Source organism: Lagopus leucura, unplaced genomic scaffold (genome assembly GCF_019238085.1).
Source record: "Lagopus leucura isolate 7727_CA_CO unplaced genomic scaffold, USGS_WTPT01 Super-Scaffold_806, whole genome shotgun sequence".
In the NCBI taxonomy this organism is placed as follows: Eukaryota; Metazoa; Chordata; class Aves; order Galliformes; family Phasianidae; genus Lagopus; species Lagopus leucura.
The window spans coordinates 7,509,720-7,533,335 of NW_024962260.1; positions in this window are offsets into that span (position 1 = coordinate 7,509,720).

The following is a 23,616-nucleotide window of genomic DNA, read 5'->3' on the forward strand; positions in this document are numbered from 1 at the left end:
TCAGCCTACACCTACAGCAGGACCTCAAAGAGCCAAAGGAAAGGATCTTGCAAGCAGGTAAAGGATCAGAAAGATTCAGGAAAAATCCCTTCACAGGGAGCTTTCTGCCAGCAGCCACCCCTCCACTTATACCAGGAAACATCTTGCTTGTATGAACTTGGAAAAAGATGATCAATCTAGCATCTAGATAGTGAACTGTACAGACCTTTTAAGACACTTAGCTTTCTCAAAGTATCTACTACAGAGAAAACTTGATTTACGGCTTCATCGACACTGCATTACAGCATTACAGCAGTGGGTGACAGTGACAAGGCAACCCCAGAGCTGCATCTCTCCAGGCAGGATCAATCACACCCAATTGGGAAAGGAAGAAACAGGCCATGTGATAATAATGTGAAGGCACTCAGGAAAAATAAGTATCTGCCATGCCAGCAAACCCTCCATTCTTTTGTTCAAGACCATGACCAAAAGGCACGTTAATGATGCAAAAGTTAACAACGTTATAATATTCTGTGCTAAATTTAAGCTGAATAGTGATTTTTGGCAATGAACCAGTGACACTGCAGAGATCTCAGTGACCCGAAGGCATCAAGCAGGAAAACAAAAAGTCACATTAACACAGATCAAAAGGCACAGCTATCACATATGAAAGTAAAGACCCAAACACTGGAAAATTGTTTTACTTCTGACCAGAGTAGCTCCCAAGCTATTAGTAACAGTAACAACCTTGTGTTATCTCAAATACCCAAATTTTAGGCTCTTGCCTGAGTTCTTCACTGGAGTAGTAGTGAGATTTTAGTCAATGCTATATTCACCTGCAATGAAAATTCCAATTGTGAAGACCCAACTGGATTCCACCTCACTAAATTCAGCGTGCACCAGCAATAGTGTGAATCAGCATTCAGTCCTCAAAAATTGTGTAATCTGGCATTTTGTTCTGGAGTCAGTGACAGCTCATAACTGTCACCCTGTAGCAGATGTCAGCATTGTTTCCCCTAACATTTTATTCTCCTAATAAGCGTAGTTGGCCAACAAGAACTGTAAATTGATCTGTGCTTATCAGCTCTTGGATACTGTAAAAATCAAGTCCTTCTGAAATGGTGCCATCTGCATTCTGCAAGATAAAATTGAACCTAAGCTTGCAGTCTTGATCATATTACTTTGAATGCAGTATCAATTGCAGCTAATTTTATCATTTTTTGAGATGTTTGCTTTCTGGCTGGCTGTCACTTTGACAAATGGGAGCCAGCAAGTATCTGAAAGGAAATGATATTTATACTTAAGAAAGCACATCAGTAAATTTTCAGATAAACACCCCATCCTCTTTGCAAAACAGCACAGGGGCAAGTAGGGTTTGATGAGCTTTACCCTCAAGCAGTTCATCAGTTCAGAAATGTGGGGACTTCAGACTGCATCTTCCACCAGTCGCTGCCGCCCAGGTGAGCTCAGCCCCTGCGTAGCAGCAGCTGCCCCCTGGATTCCAAAAGCACTCTATTGCAAAGGCCTTGGGACAGTCGCTCTGCTGCATCAGGATGGTGACCATCCAACACGGAGTTACCGACAACAGGTAAGGACGGTCCTGAGAAGCAATGCATCAAACTGCACTTCAGCAGACGGACACTGAAGCCACCCACCTCCTGTCCAGCTATCTGACAGCAGCACTCAGCACCAGTGGAACCCCATGGACCTTCAGGCTGCGTCTGTTCTTCTACATGATATTTCTACCAAGCCACTTGAGATCTGATCATCCTTAAGGCCTTAAGTCTTACAAAACTTGCTTTCACATTCAGTATCTCACCTTTTGCTTCATGATAACATTTTAATGGTAGGAGACAAGAGTGAGTATTGTTGATCTTGCAGTCAATGAAAATTAACGCATTAATATTTAAGGCAAAAGTTACATGGAGTTTGCTTATTCAAACTCACCCTATTAGGGATTCACTGTGTAAACCATTTTCCCTGTTCAGTTCTCTACCTAAGGATAGCCTAAACAGATTTGAATGGATTGATCAGCAGATATTTTAGACAGCTGCCTAAAACCAAGATATCTTTGAAACTAAATTAAGTGGAAAAGCAGCCTATCAGGGATTTTAAAAATGAAGTCCAGTTTCATAAAAGAAATTTGTCACTCCAGGTCACAGAAACAGGCCATTGCCCCCTTGTTTTATATTTCCAAGTCACTCATCCAGTTTAGACTCCTTCATATAAAGTTGTGCACCTGCATATCCACATACATACACACACTATAAATCTAGGTGAATATAAAACATGTGGCAGATTGTAGTACATCTAGATGCAAACATCTGTTTACAAAATACAGAGCTTTCATTACAGCTTGGATCTTTCTGAGACATACTGGCCCTGGTAATGCTGCCTGGTATTACAGAGTATTTTTCAATGCCAATTACGTGCTTCAGAAGGAGCCCACAGCCTGTATCTCATTCCTCATTAAAGCACGTCCCTATCTCCACAAGCTCAAAAGAACAGGTCCTTTTATTCCTCCCCCCTCCCTGCTCCTGTCTCCCAATCCCTAATATAAAGCAGAAATTTTAACAAGAATTCAAGGGCTAGCTTTTGGAAACAGCACTGAAAAAGCGTAATCCTTCTTAGCCAAGTGATGCCAGCCCAGATAGGGCTGCCCATTTTGAGAAGCTTGAGCACTGAACTATCTGGCATGCATTATTCTACCTGATGTCCATTACCAGGATTGAACATTTCTCAATACTTAGACATAGTTCCCTATATAAAGCAACTCTAGAAGATCCAACTCGTTATGCCCAGTACCAGGACAGCTCTGCATTTCCCTCGTTTCCATATTTACTACCAGGAAAAAACACCAACATGAAAGTCAGATGAGATTGTTTATCATCAAAACTCATCTCTCTCACAATATAAGCCAATGCATAGCAGCTTATCCTAGCATACAATTAATTGTACTTTATCCTCAGCAATAATTGGGCTCTCATTCTTTTTCCCCCTCCTTTAGAAGAGGGAACATTGCCAAAAGCCTACTGTTCTATTTGTTCAAAGACTTTCTATAAACAGTCCGGCTGGTCCACTAGAATTCTGAATTCTCTAAGCAGAGTTTTAAGACGAGAGAATAAACTATTATATTCTTTATTTCAGATAGAGATTCAGAAATGCCTAAATCAGGCAAAACTTCAAGCACAAATTTGTAAGTCAAGATGTTCTCAAGAGAAAGGAAAAAGACCCAAAAACATTTAAATGTCCACTATAGTTGTTCTGGTAAGCATTAGTCATGCAAAATTCAGCAGTAATTAGCTCTTGAAACCAACCATTTCTGGGCAGAAGTTGCCCTTATTTAAGTAGGAAAGGTCAGCATAGAGATGTGCAATTATCTGCCATTCCACAGTGCTGACAGAGAAGGGCAATCAGTCGTCCTCTGGCTGGGCAGAAGGACCCAAAACGCAGCCCTGTGCCTGCACTCTGCTCCAACCCCACACCAGGCTCTCACTCCTGCTCTCCTGTCTGCCTCTACTTTTCACTTCACGTTTAATTCTCTTGACGCTCAATCCACCGCAGGATGCCACCCTGAGGTACTGCAGCAATGGCTAACAGCTCTCACCAATTCTTCACTCAGAAAGGCGCATTAATGTAGTTATTACACGACACAGACCAGGCAACAGAACTATCTCATTCTACCACAAAAGTCAGTCTTTTCTTCAACCACAAACTGCTTGTATCAAGGTATCAAATAGGAGATGGTCCAACTGTAACCTGTAACTGTAATATTATTTTATTATTATAAAATAATAATTTGATCAGCAACAACACAGTTTTGCAGGGTTTATTTATACGTGCAAGCATTTCCATTGCAAACACCATAGAAATTGTTACTCTTGAGTTTTCCTTAGTCTAGACACAAGAAAAGGCTTAGGATTATGTATGTATCATCAGATGAGTCTGATTTTGATTACCTCCTCTGATATTTCTGATTCTAACGAACCATCTTAGTGACATCGTTTACTACAGCTACCCCATTTAACACAAGCAGTGCCAGTAGCTAACTGTTACTAACTGCACGCAGTTACTTCCAAAGTAAAAGGAGAGCAGTGTAACTGGCCACAGCAAAAATAACAGCCAGCTATATCCCTGTGTTGTACAGCTCTCAGAGTGGTGCATACAAGCAGAGCTTCTGGGCTAACATCAGGCAGTGGCTGTTGTCAGCAAGGCCAGCAGCTGCCCCACATAGGGGGTTCATGGAAAAGCAAATGCAGACATGCCATGTCCCACCATGGATCAGCCTTTGTGACAGGCTGGTAGAAATAGGGACATGGCAGCAAAGAGCTCAGTTATGGCAGGGAATATGAAGCAGAATGAAGGCTTTAAAAGGGAGGAGGGAGAGGAGAAAACAAACAGACTTTAAAAATAGTTAGGGAGAAGGAAGGGAAAAGTGCACTAGATATAGGGCTTTGAAAAAGGAGAAAATGACACAAAAACAGCAGGAAAATGCGTATCAGAATAAAGAAAAGCAGAAGCAAAGGAAAAAATGAGTACAAAAAAAGAATTAAGGGGCTTAGAGTGATAGCTTTATTATTCTCCAAAAGCCCCTTCAGTACTAATAACAAGAGAGATTAAAGGCATTTCTTTCAGCAATCAAATTTAAAGATATATTTCCTCTTACTGGATCTCATTCCAAATTCAATTTCAGCAAACATTAAATCCAGACCAGGGAAGACTTTCATACGGGCTAAAATTGGGTCAAACTCTGAAACAAGCATCAAAAAGCAGTATGCTGAACAAAGTATGATGGCATAAGGAAGTCTCTGTTTTCTTACTTGCTTTCTAATAAGAACCAGACTTTGGTTAAAATAAAGATGGCGTGTTCTACCTGCCCTGCATTTATCCCCTTCCCAAGATGTCTCAAGTGGCTCCCACTCAACTCAGGAAGTGTTACTGAAGGCTTTGATGCAATCAAAATCTCTACCACAGCAGAACTCTGTCTTTATGAAGATCTTGGCTGCTCTCCTACCCACACTTCCTTACACATTTGGTTGATCACCACCTCTCAGCACCAGAGGTGGCACGATACACAAGTTACTCTCTCAAAGTGCATCCAGCACCTCAGTGTAAATGCAGCTCCTGGAAGAGACAGCTACAGCTGTTTTATACCAGAGAGACATATCAGCATTAGGCAATATTGGCCAAATGCTTCTTTCTATGATGTGGGAAACTTTGATACAGAAAAGCATTTTTTTCAAATTAAAAAAAGATCAGTTTCAAGATAAACAGTGGGAAAAGTATTATACTGTATCAAAACACAGCTGTATAGATGTTCTAAAGAAAATGGAGGCTCCAAGAGCCCTGGATAGAAATTGCCAAATTAAGTTCCCATGGCTTAGGGAATGTGGTACGGTCGAAAAGGACCCCAAGAAGCAGCATTGAAAATCCCAATCCCATCCTTGGGGTTCTCAGGATTTCTACTGTTTTACAGTGGAGGAGTCTCCAAGGCCAACACAAGACCCAAAAGTCTTCTAAATTTTAGCTACAGTCTCAATGTGGAATCACAACAAAGATCTTCAGCTAGTGCCTTTCAAAGCAATGTTTTTTCAATACTCATCTTCACCTTTCTGCACTGTTGCTAATGTCAAATAGAGTTCATTGAATGATGCTAACAAGCAATTACAGCAGTGCAATAAAGAGACCACTTACAGGAGGAAGGGTTCTGTGCCCTGTCTCCACACCACGCACTGTGCGTGGCAGGCTGGCCTTCCATCAGCTTGTGTGGGCTTTGCATTCATCCTTCTGCAATACCAGCTGCTTTGATCTTGCTTGTCTTAAACATAAAGCCCCAAGTTTAAAGTGTCACCAGCCCAGGTATTTATTTAAAAGGCTCTCTCTGAACTTGGCCACGGAGTAGATTATTAAACTTCTTGGCTAAGTTACAAGTCTCTGATCTGAGACCATTCTGAGTTACAGGAAGCCTCAAAGCCTCCCAGAGAGCAATATGTAATAAAGGCAGGAAGGATGGAAGAACTGAATTGGAAGATCACAGAGGCAAGTTGTAGCTCTCTGTGGCCATAACAGAAAACCAAATTAAACTAGAAAGGCTGGCAGACAGGGAGGCTGCTCCCCAATGGTTTGGACTGCGCAGCCTCGGGCACGCAGGACACGGTGTGTTCCCAGCAAGCAGCAGCCATTTGCTCAAGGAACCAGAAGCAGCAATGCCTAAGGAATGGAAGGAGAAGAATGAGCTCAAGATCTCTAGTGGTAACCACAAATGTTACTGAAGTACAAATCTCCCCTTCCTCTAGCATATGCAACATATTGATAAGAGAAAAACAAAGCCTTATTTGTGGATTGAACTGATGGGGGGAACACAGAATGAGACCATCAGGAGAAAAGTGTGATTAAAGAAGAGCACTTCAGATCCAGACCTCAGAGTACATCCACGCCATCGCTTTGTTATCTGGTACTGGGTGCCCTCACTGTAGCTAATAGCAGGACCTGAGCATTCTGTGCATAAAAACCAAACATATATTGAGGTTATCAAGGGATTTCTCTGAATTCAGCTGCATATCACTAGAATCCCAATGCCACTGGGACTTGAAATAGTTTCTGTGTGATCGTTTTCAGCTCAATAACCTGTCAGCCATTTATACAGTATTCTGAACTCAAAAATATATTGACATTAAAAAGGCAAGGTAGCTCAGCCTGCTTCAACATCTACTTTTGCTTTCCCTTCACTAGGGCTTTTTACATTTTACTCTGAGACAGTAAGATCTGGAGAGCTCCAATCTTTGTTAAATTTCCCTCCAATGCCATGTCCCAGTTAGCATTACCTGAACACTATTTGAGGCAATTGCACAGTAATTTCACCCAGAGAGAGGAATCCAATTTGTAATTCCTGATTGTACTAACACTGAACAGTCCTTGGAATTTCCCATCTCAGCACTACAAGGAGGACTGATTTCTGATGCATGAGGTGGTAAAGTTATCATCCTACAGATCTGAGTGACTGCGTAAGTCATGTTTCATTCTCAGCTTTTTCACTGTGAGATAGTTCCCCTTTCATCTTCCTAAGGTTTTCAAGTACATAATTACGTGGGGTTTTTTTGTTGCTGTTGTTTTGCTGGGGTTTTTTTTGTGTGTGTTTTTGGGTTGGTTTTTTTTCGGGCTCTGTTTTGAATCATCAGTAGTGTGCCTTTGTCTTCACCAGACATGAAATCATAAACTCTTCTTCTGGGCTCAGCTGGTAGCTGTAAGCAGTGCCACATAAACATCCCACACCAAAGGTTCCCTGCACACAGCCTGCGGTTCACAAACCTCCTAGACGTGGGACTTGGGAGAGGACAGCCCAGAGAGCTGGCAGAATGCAAACAACAACCTGACCATTCCCAATCAGTGGCTGATACCTGAACGGCTACTGTCTTCCAAGAGAATAATTTTAAAAAACAAACTCCTGAAGCCACAGAAAGCACAGCCACAACTGAAGAACATAGGCCACTCAATAAAATTAATAGCTTATATATTAAAACAAATTGTGCCAAAGTCACATGCTCATCACATGAACATGCTCAAATTCATTAATAGAAACCTGTCAATTCCCTGAAGTACATGTTGGGATAATAGAACAAATGCATCTGCACCAACAGTCATTGGTAAAGGCTAATCAATCCTTCAGTGCTTCTTAATTAGCAACTGCAGGAGACCTCCTTAATTGGCATCTGATACTTGATTTGAACAGACAAACAAATTGCCACTCAGTCTCTTATCGGCAGCCAACCTCCTCCCTCCCTGCCCCCCCATATTAACTTAACTCTGGCTCCTGAAGAACACTGCTGTAGCCCAGACTAAATTACCAGCTCCCTGCCACAGACCAGCCTGGCTCTCTGAAGCATTTTATCATGATTTCAGTGCTGATGTTGCATTGAAACACTGCATATGCTCTGCTGATTGCTCAATATGGTTTATATTAATACAAGTTGTAGGCTGTCACTGTTCAGAAAGTAGGTAGTTACAAAGAATGCATTGGTTACTTTATAAATGGAATAATTTATTATGGAACAAGCAAGTTCAACTAGCACTATAAAATCAATTTATAATTTTTATGCACTTCATCTGAGCTGAAAAATGGTTTTGTTCTCCACTATTTTCTGAGTAGACCTCTTGGACAGAAAAAGGGGGAATAAAGCTTTTAAAATTGCATTTTGGTCAGCAATGCACTCTGGAAATCAAGATTGAAGATGACAGTTTTCAGATGCATAAGTTATGCTTACTTTGTTTTATGGACCTAAGGCCACCACAGTGTCAGGCATTCCATTGTGAAAGAAAACCATCCAAAGGTTAAAGAAAGAAATATACTTTGACAGAGTCAGCCAAAAACCTTAGCTGATCTGCATTAGCTGAAAAGCTAGTCCGGTTTTGTTTACTCCTTCAAATCATTGATTCACAAAGGCATGCAGCTGGTGGTTATTAAAAGTTTCAAGAGAAATGGCAGTACTGGAGGAAGTGAAACATGAGGTACTAAGATCTTCAGAGGTTGTGCCTGTAATTGCTATGCAAGACACAAAACACACATCTTCCCAGTAGCACAAAATCCAATTAATACAGTTCTGGGAAGACTCAGTGCTCTAGCTCTGACCATGATTTAAAGGTGCAATGACAGATTGCGAGTTAGCTTCTCCTAACACCCCTAAAAGCCTTGTTAATACCAACAAGATTTACTTAGCATGCGTCCAGCTGGTCAAGCAAGAAAGACAGTTCATCATCCCTTCTGGCAGGTGCATCTGAGCTGCACATTGCATTACCATATCAGAGGGAATGAGGACAGCCCAGGTATCTGGCAGGAGAGTCCATTCCAGTAACAGTCCACATCCTAGCACCTCAGGAAAGTACCCTGCCATCAGGAGCTGCCAGCTGCTTGCTGACCTATGCATCAGTCATGGGACTGCAGTGACCAAAGGCAGACCCAGCCCGCCCCAGTCACAGCACCCTTTGCAGTACTGTGCATTTACAGAACTGAAGTATACTTACTGTGGTAACAAAGCTTTCTCCTGCCCCAGGGAATACATCACAATGTGTTTTTTGCATACAGCTGCAAAAAAACAAAATGCTAAACTGAAGTTTGGGAGGTGAAGGAAGTAGTACACACACTGGGAAACCAACCACTGAAAGGGGTGGCAGATAATATGCTCACACAGAAGTTGAAGCTTTGTAGGGTCATTTATCACCCATGACAGCGGCTTGCAGTATAAAAAGTTCAGATTTTGCAGAAAGAAAGCAGTACTGATGCTTTACAAACAAAAGGATGACAGCTTTCTGGGGGTGTTATCAGTGCCTTACCTATGAAATTAGCACACACGTGCATATGATAGAGGCTTACAAATAGTCATGCACAGAAGACATAAAGGAAGATGCTCATCTGAATAAGCCAACCACCATCTTTCCCTTTTCTACTATCTAGCTGGAAACAGAAAAGTTGGGGTTGGGAAGTGTTGCTGTCTTATCTAGGGAAGCTACCTTGGGCTAAAACTCAAATAGACAACACCATTGCTGACATCTCACATTTTCTCCCTGTGCACAGCCAAGAGAACAAAGAAATGCTTGGAAATTTCACCCAGCTCAGGAGCACTGGCCATAAGAGAAAAATGAGTCCATTAAATGGAAATGCCTACAGAACATTACCTAACCTGCATGGTAAAGAGTGGCAATTAGTCAAATCCCTTAAATCACCCAGACATTTCTACTGAAACACATTCAGCTCGGCTTACCTGTTGAGCAACACAGCTCTCCCCCCTATGCCCTCATCGCCCTGCTGTTCTGCTCGCTGCTTCACTGACTAACTCCAGAGCAAGGGAAATCTGCCTCCATTAGGTGAGATGCTCTCTGGCTCTGACAGACAGAAGCCTTCCAACAGAAGCCTTACCATCACAGACAAGTGTCTTCCAGCTCCAGCTGTCTTGCTGCAGACATAGCTGGAGTACGGCATTACTTAATCTCACTTCTAAACTTGAGCTTTGTATGCATCCTTTTCAAAGCAACTATAGGGTTGCCTCTACAACTATGCCATTTAGATGACATAGGAGCAATAATAAAACCAACACCTGAAGAGAGCTTTAAACAGTCCTGAAAACGTAATTACTCCAAAACTGGGCAACGGACTGTGCCAGTTCCTTCCCCACCAGATCAGAAACAGCACCGCTTTCAGATTCAAGTATAAAAGTAGTTTTCCTAGCCTACCTTTCTCCCAGCAGCACACTGATGAAGCTTCACAGCTCCTGAGGGAACGGCTGCAGTGCTGTTGGAAGATGCAGCAGTAGGATGTTGCTATAAGATATATACACATCAGAGCTTTAGTCTAGGTAGAACAGGCCAGGAGCTGGGAAGCTTCAACAAGGACCTGCTCAGAACATACACCGAATTCAGCTGGAGCCATTCAGCACCTGGAGACCCAGCCTTTGCAAAAGTCCTCAAGACAGCTATTTAGAATGGAGTCAGCTGTGGATATACTGTGTATCTGCAATCTCACCTCTAAATATCACATTAAAGAGTAGTGACAGGCAGACACTGAGACATTTCAGCTTTGTAGTGCACTTTGACTTGGCAGTTTCATCCAGGGAAGATAGCAGATGGGGAACCTGAGAAAGAAATACTGTGTACAAAGTAGGATTTGTCTGCCATGGAATTAGGGTATTTATAACTTAAACTTGTGCATACTTACAGCATCTGGCATTTGTTGTAACACTTTCAAGGGTTTGTTGTTGTTGTTTTGTTTGTTTCTAGTGATTCCAAAGAGATTTACAGAGTGAAAAATGGCTTGAGGCCTGGACTCCCCAAGGTATTCGAGCATTAACGGATTGCAGAATTACCAAGGGAAAGCTAGAAAACATTCCTCACCAAGTCTCAAAATAAGACCCATTGAGAAACAAATGGGAGCACTAAGGCCTGAATATTACTATTTTCTACTCTAATTATGTACCTGAGAGATCTACATCCACTGATGCTAATTAGTAATAAACAACAATAGCACTTACATGAACCTATTCAGCTCTGACACATTATGGGCATTTACCTACAAGGAAATAGGAAACCAATGAGTTCCAAACTGTTCTTCAGTACGACCAACACTGGCCGTAATTGGAATTTCTCTTCCATGAGAAAGGACTGCAATTTTTGTTCTAAACTGTAATCATTCTGAATACATTTCACAGGCATTTTTAAACACACTTTGCTTCATCTTAATTGAAAAATTACAGCAATAATTGATGTCAGTAAGACATGTTTCACAACATAGTAAGTTTTAAAAGCTGAACTTCTTCAAACATTTGAACTCCATTTTTCTTTTGAAGTTTAGTTTCAAACTGACACCTACTGTAAAGACGAATTCAAAACTTCCTAGAAGCACATGCTAGTCCAGACTGAAAGAAACTGCAAAAGGAGAAATTGTGGACAGAGCTACTCAACAGTACAGTATTTCTAAATAAAGTACATAATCATAGCTGCCAGATGAAAAAGTTTGATTTCTGACACCCAGCTTATAGACACTTCCATGTCACACCTACCATTGGGAAATCCTGTTCTTCAAGCACTTGCCCAATGTATAATTGTTTTGCAGTGATTAGCCACAGCAATCACTCACTTCTCAGATGACGATCCAAAAGTTATTAAAGACACACACAATTAGCCTGTCTTAATTATATCTTCATCAAATGCAACCACAAAGTTTTGAAATCTCAATTCAGCCACCTTGTGCCTCAAAGTAAACGTAACCCTTCAGACAAAATGTTTGCCAGGCTGAATAGCCCGGAGTGGTGTGAAACCAGTGTCATGTGAAAAATTGAGAGCCATGATGCTTCTAAAAGCATTCCAGATGATGGGGGAAAAGCAATCAAAATGCATTAGTGGAGGAGGGCATTCACACCTCCCTTCTACCTTTTTAAAAGAAATAAAAGCAAACACCACATGAGCAAAGCAGATAAAGCTTGAATGGACAGGATTAATTAGAAAGCAAAATAGTAATGGGAAAAGCTGCTGTGCTTTCTCCTCTTTTTTTCTCCTCTGTAATTTTCCATTCAGTAAGTGGCCACTTACAAACACAAAACAAAACACTCACAAAACCCTAGCATGGAATGACGCCTCCTTTTCTTCCTTTGAGTAATGAACCGATTTTCTTGTTCTGTGACGATAAGGCAACTCTTGACTATGAGAAATTTAGGAGAAAGTTTTCTATTATAGGTATAGGTCAGATAGAGAACAGAAGCAGAAAATTGCTATATAGCAGCAATACAAAGTTGCAGAACATAAGTTTTCCAATGGACTGTTACACTCTTTTCTTCATTCAGTTTCTGGAATTTCAAGTATAGGCATCAAGAGTGAAGTCTGCTTCATTCATCTCATAGATAAAGGGAGCGATGGATCACAGGACCATGGAGCAAGAAAGAAAACAACTGAAACATTCCTCTTCCAGCACTGGTTTAAGCGGGGATGGGGATGGAATGAGCCTGGCTGAGAGGTAGGGAAGGCAGTCTGTGCAAGATGGTAAGCATTGAAACTGAAACTTCACACCACGGAATATGAGCTAGATTAAATGCTGTTTGTCTTTAAGAAGCCATTTTATGAGCCAACTAACAATGAATTCACTTATGCTCTCATTCTTCCCAAGTGATCGGATCTGAGCATAGGCAACCCTCCCACTCCTACAAATTAATTTCTGGTATCCTCAGTAGGACACCATTTTCTTCATAAAACTTGTACAATTAGATCCTTTCTTCCTCCTCAGAAATAATGGAGGACCTTCTATGGCAAGAGCTGCCTCACTTACTCAAGTACATTATTCCATAGCTGCATCTTTCCAGTACATAATTATTTGAGAAACTAGACCCTACCCAGCAGCCAGGCTAGGTGTGACTAAAGTCTCCCTGTCACACAGTGAAAGGCCTTTAACCCCTCCAGTGTTGTGCCCATTTTCTTGACCCTTCCAAGAGTACTTTGAGAAAGCACATCAATCACTGAGCTGTTCGAATAACAAATAAATGAAAAATTTTATAGCATAAGAGACAAGACTGTGAGTGACACCAGACTAAAGTGAGAAGACTTATTAGCACTGAGCTGAGGAGTTGTGCTACAGATCTCTGCCTCACAAGCATCACTGCAGTGTCATAGTTTGACATAGAGACAGGGAAGAATTCTTCAGCAGTATCAAAGAAGGGAAGAAAATTGAATTCCCTGTCACTCAGCTGTAAATGGTCTAATGAAGTGACAGTTTCCCCAAATAAAATAAAAGAAAAATTATGCTCCAAGCTCAATGAATACCATTAGACTGAAATCAGATAGAAGCTTGTGAGCAAAAATAGTGAAAAAATAATGAAAGATAATAATAAAAATCACCTTTTCTAGTAAAGCCATTGCTTTTCCCAGGTACTCAAAGGCTGCATCTCAGCAGTAGATGTCTTCTAACAGAAGGGCTACAGGGCCAGGAAGAATCATCCCACAGCCACTCCTGCTGTCACGTTAGGGATACAAGTCCCACATGGGGCTGCTTGGGGATCCCCAGGCACTGAGTCACAGAGCACTCTAGAACACCTCTCCCACAGAGGCCAGATTTATACTCTTACCTCAGTGGGACTGATCATGTATTCTGATAGGCATCAGGTGAGGCTTGTCTTGCTAAATAAAGGAGGAGTTGCAGGCAATGTTTGGTAAAGAGGTGGGGTTGCTCAGACTTGTAGTAGTTCAGGTGTATGAGTCTAGGAGAAAGGTTGCACCTGCTTTCTAGCTCCCAGTTGGTGCATAGTATAGATAAACAAACAAGCCTGTAGTCTCTAATAATAAAGTACCCTTGTTGCTCCAGCTCTTCTGCTGAGTTATGACTTAGAAGTCAATGTAGACTTTGCATCTTCTGTAAGAAATCCACGTAACTTGGGCTTGTGGCATAGCCCTATTATATGCAGGCAAAGATCTTACTACAAATTGTACCAGGTTGACTAATGAGTTTTGTTTCCAGAGTGTCTGTAACGTTTGGCAACACTGAAAGAAACAGTAACTGAGGATGAGAATAGCAACCCTGCATTTTCAAGTCAACTGAAACAATTGCACTGCATGTTTTTTCCTCTGCCTCTATTCTTAATGCATCTATCTTAAAATACATGTACCTACAAGCTTGAGTCCTACCTAAAAGAAGGGATGGGATCAAACACCTTTAATCAATTAGTAGAAATGCCTTTATCACTTGCTGTCATCTTTTATTGGAAAAAAATCAGTTTGAAGTTTTATGACCCCATACTGCTTTTATACTATTAGCTCCATGCCCATTACTGTGTGGTTTCTTTGTATACAATGAAGCTCTCACTCAATACAATTCATGAGTTTTTCTATATGCTGTTATTCATATTGATACAAATCAGTGTGCTTCTGATTAAGCCTAATGCCCCCGGCAGCACTGGCTGTTTCTTCCATCCTCCTGGGATTGCATTTAGAGTTTACCAGTGTAGGAAAGGAAGGGAACTGGAATAGAAATTTTTAGCACCTTTTGGCTGTCTGAATAACCCTGGTCACATCGCTTAATCTGGGCTCTGACTGTCATTGCAGGAATTTGTGTTTTGCTTTTGAAGGAAGAGCTTGTGTGTAGTGCAGTTGGATTCCATCTCTGTTGGACTGTATAGGTGCTCTTTGTCACAGATGTCACTATTCCATACTGCCAGGTTGGTAGGAAAGAGTTATCTTCTGCAGAACTGTGTGTGCAGGCAGTCCTGGGTGCAGTGGGAGCAGGGATTGCAGCGCTTTGTTCCCAGCTAGAACTGGTCCATTGTTTCTTGGCACTGATGTTCTCCAGTTCCATCTCTGTTCATTTAGTTTCCAGAGCTAAATGGTAGCTGTTCATTTCTTTGCACATACGCTGGGTTTTCACTGCAATGGGGAGACTGCTTGACTCAGCATGAGGAGAGCTCATTTGCAGTGTGTCAGAAGCATGCTTTTCCACTTGACCTGTGTGGTCACAGGGTGATTTGACATCAGTGGGTCTTACCAGGCCCACAGCCAGCTGAAGCCTGCCTTGTTGGCACAGCAAGCAGTCACTGAAATTCTTTCTGGAAATACAACGCACAACAGTTTCTCCACCACACCAGAAAAGATCATCCTGTGCTAACAAAAGGTTTTCACAGGCCAGCAGGCAGGAAAAACGCTCACTTCTCCTCAGGCACAAAGCCATCAGCCCCGTGCTGGTGTTAATTAGTGAAATTCTGATTAAGTCACTGGAGCAGTGCCAGTTGCTGCAGATGAGGAACTGGTCCGCATGGCGTGGTGTGGGCTGAGTGCTCTGGGGATGTAGTAGCTGTACAGTGAAAGCAGAGCCTGGAGTAAAAGCAACGTGCTTCCAGTACCACTGTATTCTCAGCACTTTCTGGTACTTTATTTTTACAAGTTATCTCTCTGTCTGCATATGAAAATCTTACCACATATACATTATGTTTATGTACCTACCTTTCCAGCACGAGATGAAAGGGGTTGCTAAAGTCTGCAAAAGCCAGCACTATGTAGTTAAGCTTTTAGGTGTACACAGAAATACTGACTGCCTTGGTTGGATAACGTGGGGAGAAGCTGTGTGGGCTCCACATAGTATTTCAGTTCTTAGCTGGTTAAAAAGTAAATTTATTCCCTCTTCCATCCAAAAAACATTCCTGAGACAATCTATCAAACACAGCAGAAACAGAACCTTGAATTTTTTCAAAAGTTTTGGAACTCTTTTGAGATTTGATCATAAACACGTATGTTCTAGATATAGTATCTTAACACTTCAACTTACCCATCTCTTCAGTCTTCCCGTTATTTTGTACTCACACAGACACATTATTCCACTTTAATGTCTGAAAATGTTTCTAGATTAAGTGAGTAAATTACCATCTGGGTCTGCACAGACTGACTTTACGGTGTTTTATCTTTCCTGCATGAAATATTTTTATTTATAATTCTCTCCATTTTTTGGGCTTGAGCATCAGTGGTATCTACCTTTAAGAACAAAAAGTTCATGGGACTGTATCTTCAGCCTCGCTGGTTTATTACAGAGGTGAATGAATCAGCAATATCAATTAAAAATAAACACTGTAATATTGCTGAAACACCAAAGTGTTTGACCTATTTCTCTTCACCCTCACTTTGTTAAATCCATGCAGGTATTAACCTGATACTCTGGGAAAACACTCAGCACATTACATATTTGCTTTTATTAAGTGAACAGAGAAAAATATGTTGTCGTGTATTGTCCTAGAATACTGGAGAAACCTTGCTGCCTTCAAATCAGACGTGCCTAAGAGGGAGCAGGCATGGGGAGAACTAATAATTTTTCTGGTTTTGGTAGAAAATGTTCTCACTGCATGCTATTCTTTTGTGCAATTCTTACTAGGTATATATCTAGCAGGACTTCTGATTTTAATGTCTAGATAGATTGAGGTGGGAGCTAATATTTGTCAGACTACAGATTAAAAAGTCTCCACTGTGACCACAGTGGCAATGAACACGTTGGCCTTTTTCAAACATACTGCACATGCTCTCTCTTACTGGGGTCAGATGCACAAGCAGTGAGATTTCCCCCACTTGGAAAATAGATTGGTTGTCACAACAGCCTCAGATTCGTGCTGGCTGGCTGTACAAAGTAGAACCAGCTAATCTGCATGCATAAGAATCCCTTCCTTGTCACTGAAGTGGGGAAGACTCTGGGATGAAACGCAGAGGCTGTTTTAATGCTCTGAAGCAGCACTGCACGGTACTTTGCTGCAAGAAAATCAGTACATTGGAAAGATGGACTGTCAGAAGAGTGCAAAAGGCCTGAGCACGTGGAGTGATGGACAAACTGTGCCAGTTTGTCACCACATCTCTGGAGATTGTTCTCTTTTTCCTTCTTAAGAGAATGAGCATTTCAGCTTCATTTGCAATCTTTTGCAATTTCTGATAGAGACAAGAGACATCACTCACTGTTTAGTTGTCATGAGGTTAAGATGCTGGTGGCTTTTAGCTTACTACAGACTGAAATTACCTTTTTTTTTCTTTTTATCCTTTTTGTAATGTACCTGACTTGATTATTTGACCCACTGAGCTCAATGAAGGTCCAGCAGGTGTGTAAATGCTCCTGAGCATTCATGAGTAGTTTAAGAGAATCTGCTGAAGTGAGGAAGAAAAAACAGTAAGATGTGTACAACTGCTGTGGAAATTTTAAAGTGCTTGCCAGCATCACTGGAAAAAGTTTCAGTGGAACTTTCAGGTTAAGGTTGCAAAGATAAAAGACACAACAGGCCTGAGAGACACAGTGCTCTGGGAATGGATTTGGCACCTGAAGAGCTCTTGGATACATTGAGACTAAAGGCATAGAGAAATGAGACTGTGACCCTTTAAGGAACTGCCTTTCCAAATCCCCTGTAAAATCAGGAAGACCTCAGTTCCCACCTCAGTCAGCTGAAGCCTCAGAGTTATGGAAAACTTCAGACACAAATACCTTTTTGGGATTAGTTCAGGTAGGAGGGTGGCTGACTGATGCTTAGGGTGTCTGTAACATTCAAAGGCAGGTCTGCATGTCTAATACAAAGAAAAATCAAAGGCCAAGCATTCAGATTAGCATTTCAGTAGAGCAATGCTCCATTGTAGCCTAATTTAATCTCATTATTTGTGTAATGAATGGTTGACAGCCATCATGTGTTTGCTTAAAATATACATATGGTCCAGCTTCTGAACCTTAGAGCTGCATTTGTTCTCAATAGCGTTGCCTTGGGAGAGGAAGATCTTAGCATTTCAGGAGATGATAAGAACTCAGTCTTCCAGAAGTAAAATGTGAAGCATCACATGGAAGACACATGGCTTTATCTACAGTTAAAGGACACTGCTGGCTGCCGTGCCTTGGGATTTGCTCGCATGTTTTGTTACCCAGGTTTCACAAAGTAACAGAACTTACAGGGTTGCTTCTTGATTTTCTTGTTTTCCCCCCTTTGGTAATCACACGAAACAATTTTTATTAAAAACAAACAAACAAACAAAAAACAAATTGGAGGAGATACATTTCCTTTTTGTGCTGTTCTGTGACAAGCATGGTGGGGCCGTTTGTCTCCCCCAGCTGCCTTCATTGCAGCCAGGTGCAGAACAATTGGTGAGACACCATCTGCCTTTCCCTAATTTTCACCAGCTGTAGGTATAATCAGCAGGATAATTGCCAAGTCCCTCTTTCTTCCACAGAAAGACTCTGAAAAACAAATGTAGTGATGCATGGAAGTGCAACAGGAGATTAAAAACAGCTTTCAGAGGGACAGAGGATCTGCAATAAATAATTCCCGTGCAAGTTTAAAAGCACATAGCTTCATGTGCATTGAGTGAACAAACTGCTGGTGTTAAACAGCTGCAGCTTATCAGGAACTGGCATTTCTCAGTGTGGTTGTGCACAGGGAACAGGGAGACATGGACAAGTACAGTGAGGTTTCATGTCTGGGCCCCTGGTGCTCATAAGGGCACAAAGATCTTCCTTTCTACATTTTCTCCTTGTTTAGATGCATTTAGATTATAATCTGTTAGGTCAAGTAAAGTGTTCTTCATTGTGCAACCAGTGAGGACAGTGCTACTGAATGTGAAAAACAGCAAGGTTTAACACATGGGTTAACTTCTGTTTATCTTGGGGCCAGTTGAGTCAATAACAGCATCAGGATTTAGCTCTGCTTGTGCTAGTTGGCAGTTCTGCTCTCACTGCCATGCCTGCCTCATTAGGGCTGATGTTTCAGACAGGTTGAGCACCTGTAGCTTCTGTTGCCTTCAGCTGCTAAATCATTCAGCAGAGCAGATCTTTCAGAACAGCCCATAGGTAGTGGGAGGTTTTCTTTTACTGAGTTTTACTTTGGAGTTGGCCTGGATTTCATCTGATCTGAATATAATGCACCTTTTCAATCCCAGTTCCTACTTCTATTACTTCATAAAATCCTATAGGACACCAGATTCCCAGTGAAGTCTTTCTGGATGGCAAATAAAGAGTTGTCTGGGGCTCACGAAGCACTGAAGGACTGAACTGCACTGGAACTGTTTAAAGCCATGTGTGCTCTCAGCCTGTGTACTGTAGGTTTGTGTAATGTCCTACTTGCTTGCCTTTTAATTATTTAAGCAGTAGAAAGTACAACTAGCTACCAGGGCACCTTAATAATGGATTGCAGGGCTAAGGATTATGGCAAACTTGCATAGAAATGTAGAGGAGTATCAGTTTGGAAAGTGGATTATTTAAAGGCACGTAGCATTTGTAGCCATCTATGCATTTCACAGTTCAGTTTATTTTTTAGTTAGAGCAGCTAGTTGTTTTTTTTCAGTCGTGTCCACTAAAAATCACTGCTTTAACAAAAATAAAAGCAGACATTTCCTCCCCACGTGACTGAAATTAATGTGGTCCAGGGAGCAACTGAAGAATATTTCCATCTTTGTCTAATTGTTTTAGTAGAGGTTCTAGGAGATGCAGGGGGCCCTGCGCTATCCCATGATGATCTCTTATCAGAGAAGACCAGAATTTCAAATGCTTGAGAGGCAAAAAATGGTGATTGGGAAGCTAAATATCCATTTAGAATTTGTGGGAGGGAAAGGGCTTAATATAAACTGTTAGTCTGAGCAAGTGATAATCTGTACTTTGCTGTCAATATTGCAGACTCCTGAAGTATCTGGGGACTGGCTATGCTGGGCTCTGACCTCTTGCAGCCCAGATTAAATATCCCATTTGTCCTTGAAACACCATCAAGGCAGTGAAAGGAACACACACGTCCCTGAAGAAACGATAGTTGAGCTAAACTGGAGAATACAAATGTGATCTGTTTTTAATGTGAGGTTAGCTTTTGCACTGGGAGAATTGTAGATATCACAGACTTCAAAGGTTGTGGCAGGGTGACTCCTCTGTTAAGCATGAACTGCTTATAGGCTAGAGATAACAAGATCTATAGCAAGCAACCGTTAAGGAATTGATTACTGTCATGTGAAGAAACACTGTGTTTTGAGAACAAAATATAACAGGGGAAGTGTATGTGCTTGAGTTTGGTAAGAACAATATTAATTTTTCTTTCAAGAAACAAAAATACAAGAAGATATTTAATAGAAAGTGATCAGTTCTAATCTCAAGGTTATTGATCTTGTTGCTAGCGTAGAGCAAAACAAATAAAAACTCCAAATCCCCAAAAAATCCCTCTATTGTGTATATCAAAAATAGCTGCATAAAAGCTGTTCAGTGGAATTTGAAATGCTGGTTAATTACACTGCCGTGTTAATTAGTACCAGTAGTCCTGAGACAAATCTGATAATTAGTGAGTTACATATCCAGTGGAGAAGCCCAGCAGAACACCTGTTTAGGAGCAGCTCCTGGATGTAAATGAAAGGCTTGCTGTACAGTGGCAGTGCTGCTCCTTTTGTTGTTTTGCTTCTTTGGTGCTGTGCTTTTCCAGCAATCCTCTGGATGCATGTTAGAGTTCCTGTGTATCAGCCATTTCCCTGAAGCATACAAAGCACGCTTTGCTGGTAGGCTTTCAGCACCAGGCGAGGTATTATCCTAGCAATTGGGGAGATGATGGCTGTGGCTTTGGAACATCTATTTCCCAATTTTTCAGACTGTAGTGAATACTCAGACTTGTGAGAATGGACCAGGTGTACATTTGGCTGTCAAGATAATTGCATGCAAATCTCAGACCCCAAACTGAATCTATCGTTGTTCCTAGTAAGCATTTTGTGTTAAGCATGGAAAAAATGTCTATCCTGTTCAGATACAGCGCACAGCAATAATTGTCTTCTGAAAAACGATGTGCTCAGGATTAAGATTTCACTTGGCCTTAATTAAGGATGTCATTGGTTAAATAACAAATGCAATAGTGCAGTGTTCAGGTGCCCTTTGGGCAAGGCTCATCTGCACTGAATTCCAGAGGTCTGTCTGCATAGTGGTCTCACCAGCACTGATTGTTTAGGCAGTGGGAAAGGTGAGCTTCAGAGCAATTTACACCACCTGGATTTGATGCTTAGCAGACCAGAGCTGTGTCAGCACTTAAGGGCAAGAGACAGAGTGGGTCAGCATGGAGCAACACTGAAAACCAGAGTTTTAGAAGTGCCGCAGAAAAAGGGATTGTTGCTAAGGAGATAGGCTTCTTTAGTAGTCTGTACTTCTACCAGCCTATCCCTAGCAACTTGAATATGGTCATACTTCACTTGATACAGACTGAAAGGGAAAATGCATCCCTTGGCCATGAGCCAAGCAGACTCAGCAGGATCTTAGAAGGAACCAATCAAGCACCGACCCAGTTAGAAAAAAAAAAAAAAAAAAAAAAAAAAAAAAAGTGTCTTTTTTCTAGGGATAGTTGGTGTTTTCTAAAAGGTCTCGTGACCAGAAACTTTAAAATATTGCCATGCAGAAAAAGTGCTCCACAGCAGTGTTCTGGTCCCTGAGATTTTCAGGAAAATTCAGAATCACTTTATAGTATTTTGTACAAGCAAATAAAAATACCACGTAAGTCACGGTATTTTAATGCGAAAAGCAACTGTGATATAAGCTACTATTTCATCCTGTCAGTGCCTCAGCCTTTCAGGGATGGAGATTTATCTGAGAAACTAGATGTGAGAAAATCTTGGCAATGTTGTTAGTTGGGGCTAATATCCTTGCTAAACCCACAGCTATCAGCATAAGAAAGAAATAATCTGCTTTTGGGCATGCAGGCACCATTCCTGGTGCTGAAATAGAGGCCAGTTCTGTACCCATGGGCTGTTGTGTGAAGAGGAAACTTGGCACCAAATGTCTGGCATGGCAGTTTTAGACTGGATAGCAGATACACAAGTGTTAAAGGTGGACACTCCTAGATGCCAACAGAGCTGCAGCTTCTGACTAGAACAGCACTGCGGTGGATCTTTTGCTTTGTTAACTATTGTAATACTGGTTGGTATCATTATTAAAAGGAAGGCAATGGCTGTGATGCATTAAGAGTCCAATCAGCAGTTTCCTTGCTGCAGCTTCACATGGATTATTTTATTCCTACGCCTTGAAGCTGCACTGGTGAAAATGGCTTGAGAAGCACTAAACACCACAGGTCTCTCTTTGGGGATCTCATAACTGTTTACAGACATCTAACGTGTGGAAGTTGAGGGAGCAGGCTCTTTTCAGTGGTGTGCAGCAATAGAACAAGGGGAAGAAATTGGAACACAGGAAGTTCCATACTAACAAGAGAAATAACTTTCTGTGAGTGACAGAGCACTGGAACAGGCTGCCCAGAGAGGTGGTGGAATTTACTTGTCTGCAGATATTCAAGACCCATCTGGACTCTTAGCCGTGTGACTTACTGTAGAAAACCTGCTTAAGCAGGGGAGATGGACTCAATGACCTCTAAGGGTCCCTCCCAACTCCTAAAATTCGGTGATTTTGTGAAGTCCAGGAGGCATGCCTGGGAAATGCAATAGTTGGCTTAGAGTTTGGATGTCAAGCTTGGCATGGTGCTCTGCCTCTGAAGCATAACTGGTTGGAGCATGGCTGTAAGAAGGCTTAGACACAACATCTATTCTTATCTGGCCCTCTCCGTGGAAAGCAGAAAAGAAACTGTTTCTCCCTTGCTGTGATATGGAAGGAAGATAAATATCAGCAGGGCCAGGTTTTTCCCCAGTGACAGCGTTGTCACAAAGATGTCCCAAACACATTTTGCTGTAGGCAAGTCTAGTCTAGAACAGAGAAGGAATGGCAATGTAAGTCACAAAGTGAGGTCTTCCAAAGTGAGCTGTAGTGAGCTGCATATGGTTTATACTCGATCCTGACAATACTTGTGCTGCTGTGGTGCAATCAAAATACCAGCCTTGGTACTGGCTGACACCATGTAGACATATCCTTGGGCTTATAGGTTTTCAACATGAAGTCACTTTAATTTTGCATGCACAAACACTTTGTGTTTCTACAAGGCAAAATGATAAATGGTAGTTCAGAGCAGGCAGTACACTAAGATTTCTCACAAGGACTCTGCTTTCAGCAGAGCTGAACTGTGTAGTTCAGTGCAGCTGTTGACTACACATACCTATACAGAGCAGCTGTGATCACAAAATCTATAACTTTATGGAAATTAGAGCTGCAGGGCAAGTGACCTTGTGGACTTGCAGTCTATCATAATAGCCTCCTCAGGTCGATAAATGCTGTGAAGAATAAGCCAAATCTTTCCTTTCTAACCTATCTCCATTTTAAGAAAGGGCAAATGCTAAGGTTAAATGTAAACAATACACTGATGATGGGCATTGTGAAACTTGCCACATGCGAGGGCTTGTGGTTAAAATGATGGAGAGAACTTTAGTCTTGTTAGCAGTGCTGCCCTGGAGCTATCTAAATAGATGACATCTGAAAACAGATTTTTCTGAAGGTTTCTGGGTTAGCTGGAGGCTTTCTGCCTTTTGCGTGTTACCTGAGTTCTGAAGGAAGATCAAGCAAATTGTCAGCTCCTCTTAGAAATGTGTACCTCAATGAAAGGAAGTAAGACAAACTTAGAGGAACTGAAATGTTCACAGGTAGTCTCAGAGTTCAGAACAACTTCCAGAGGAAAAAAGGCAGCAAATGTCCTCAGAGACACAGTTGATAAAATTTGTGAACTCTTGGGGGCAGGGGGAAACATGTTACAAGCATGTCCATTAAATCATTTTCTAATTAGATCC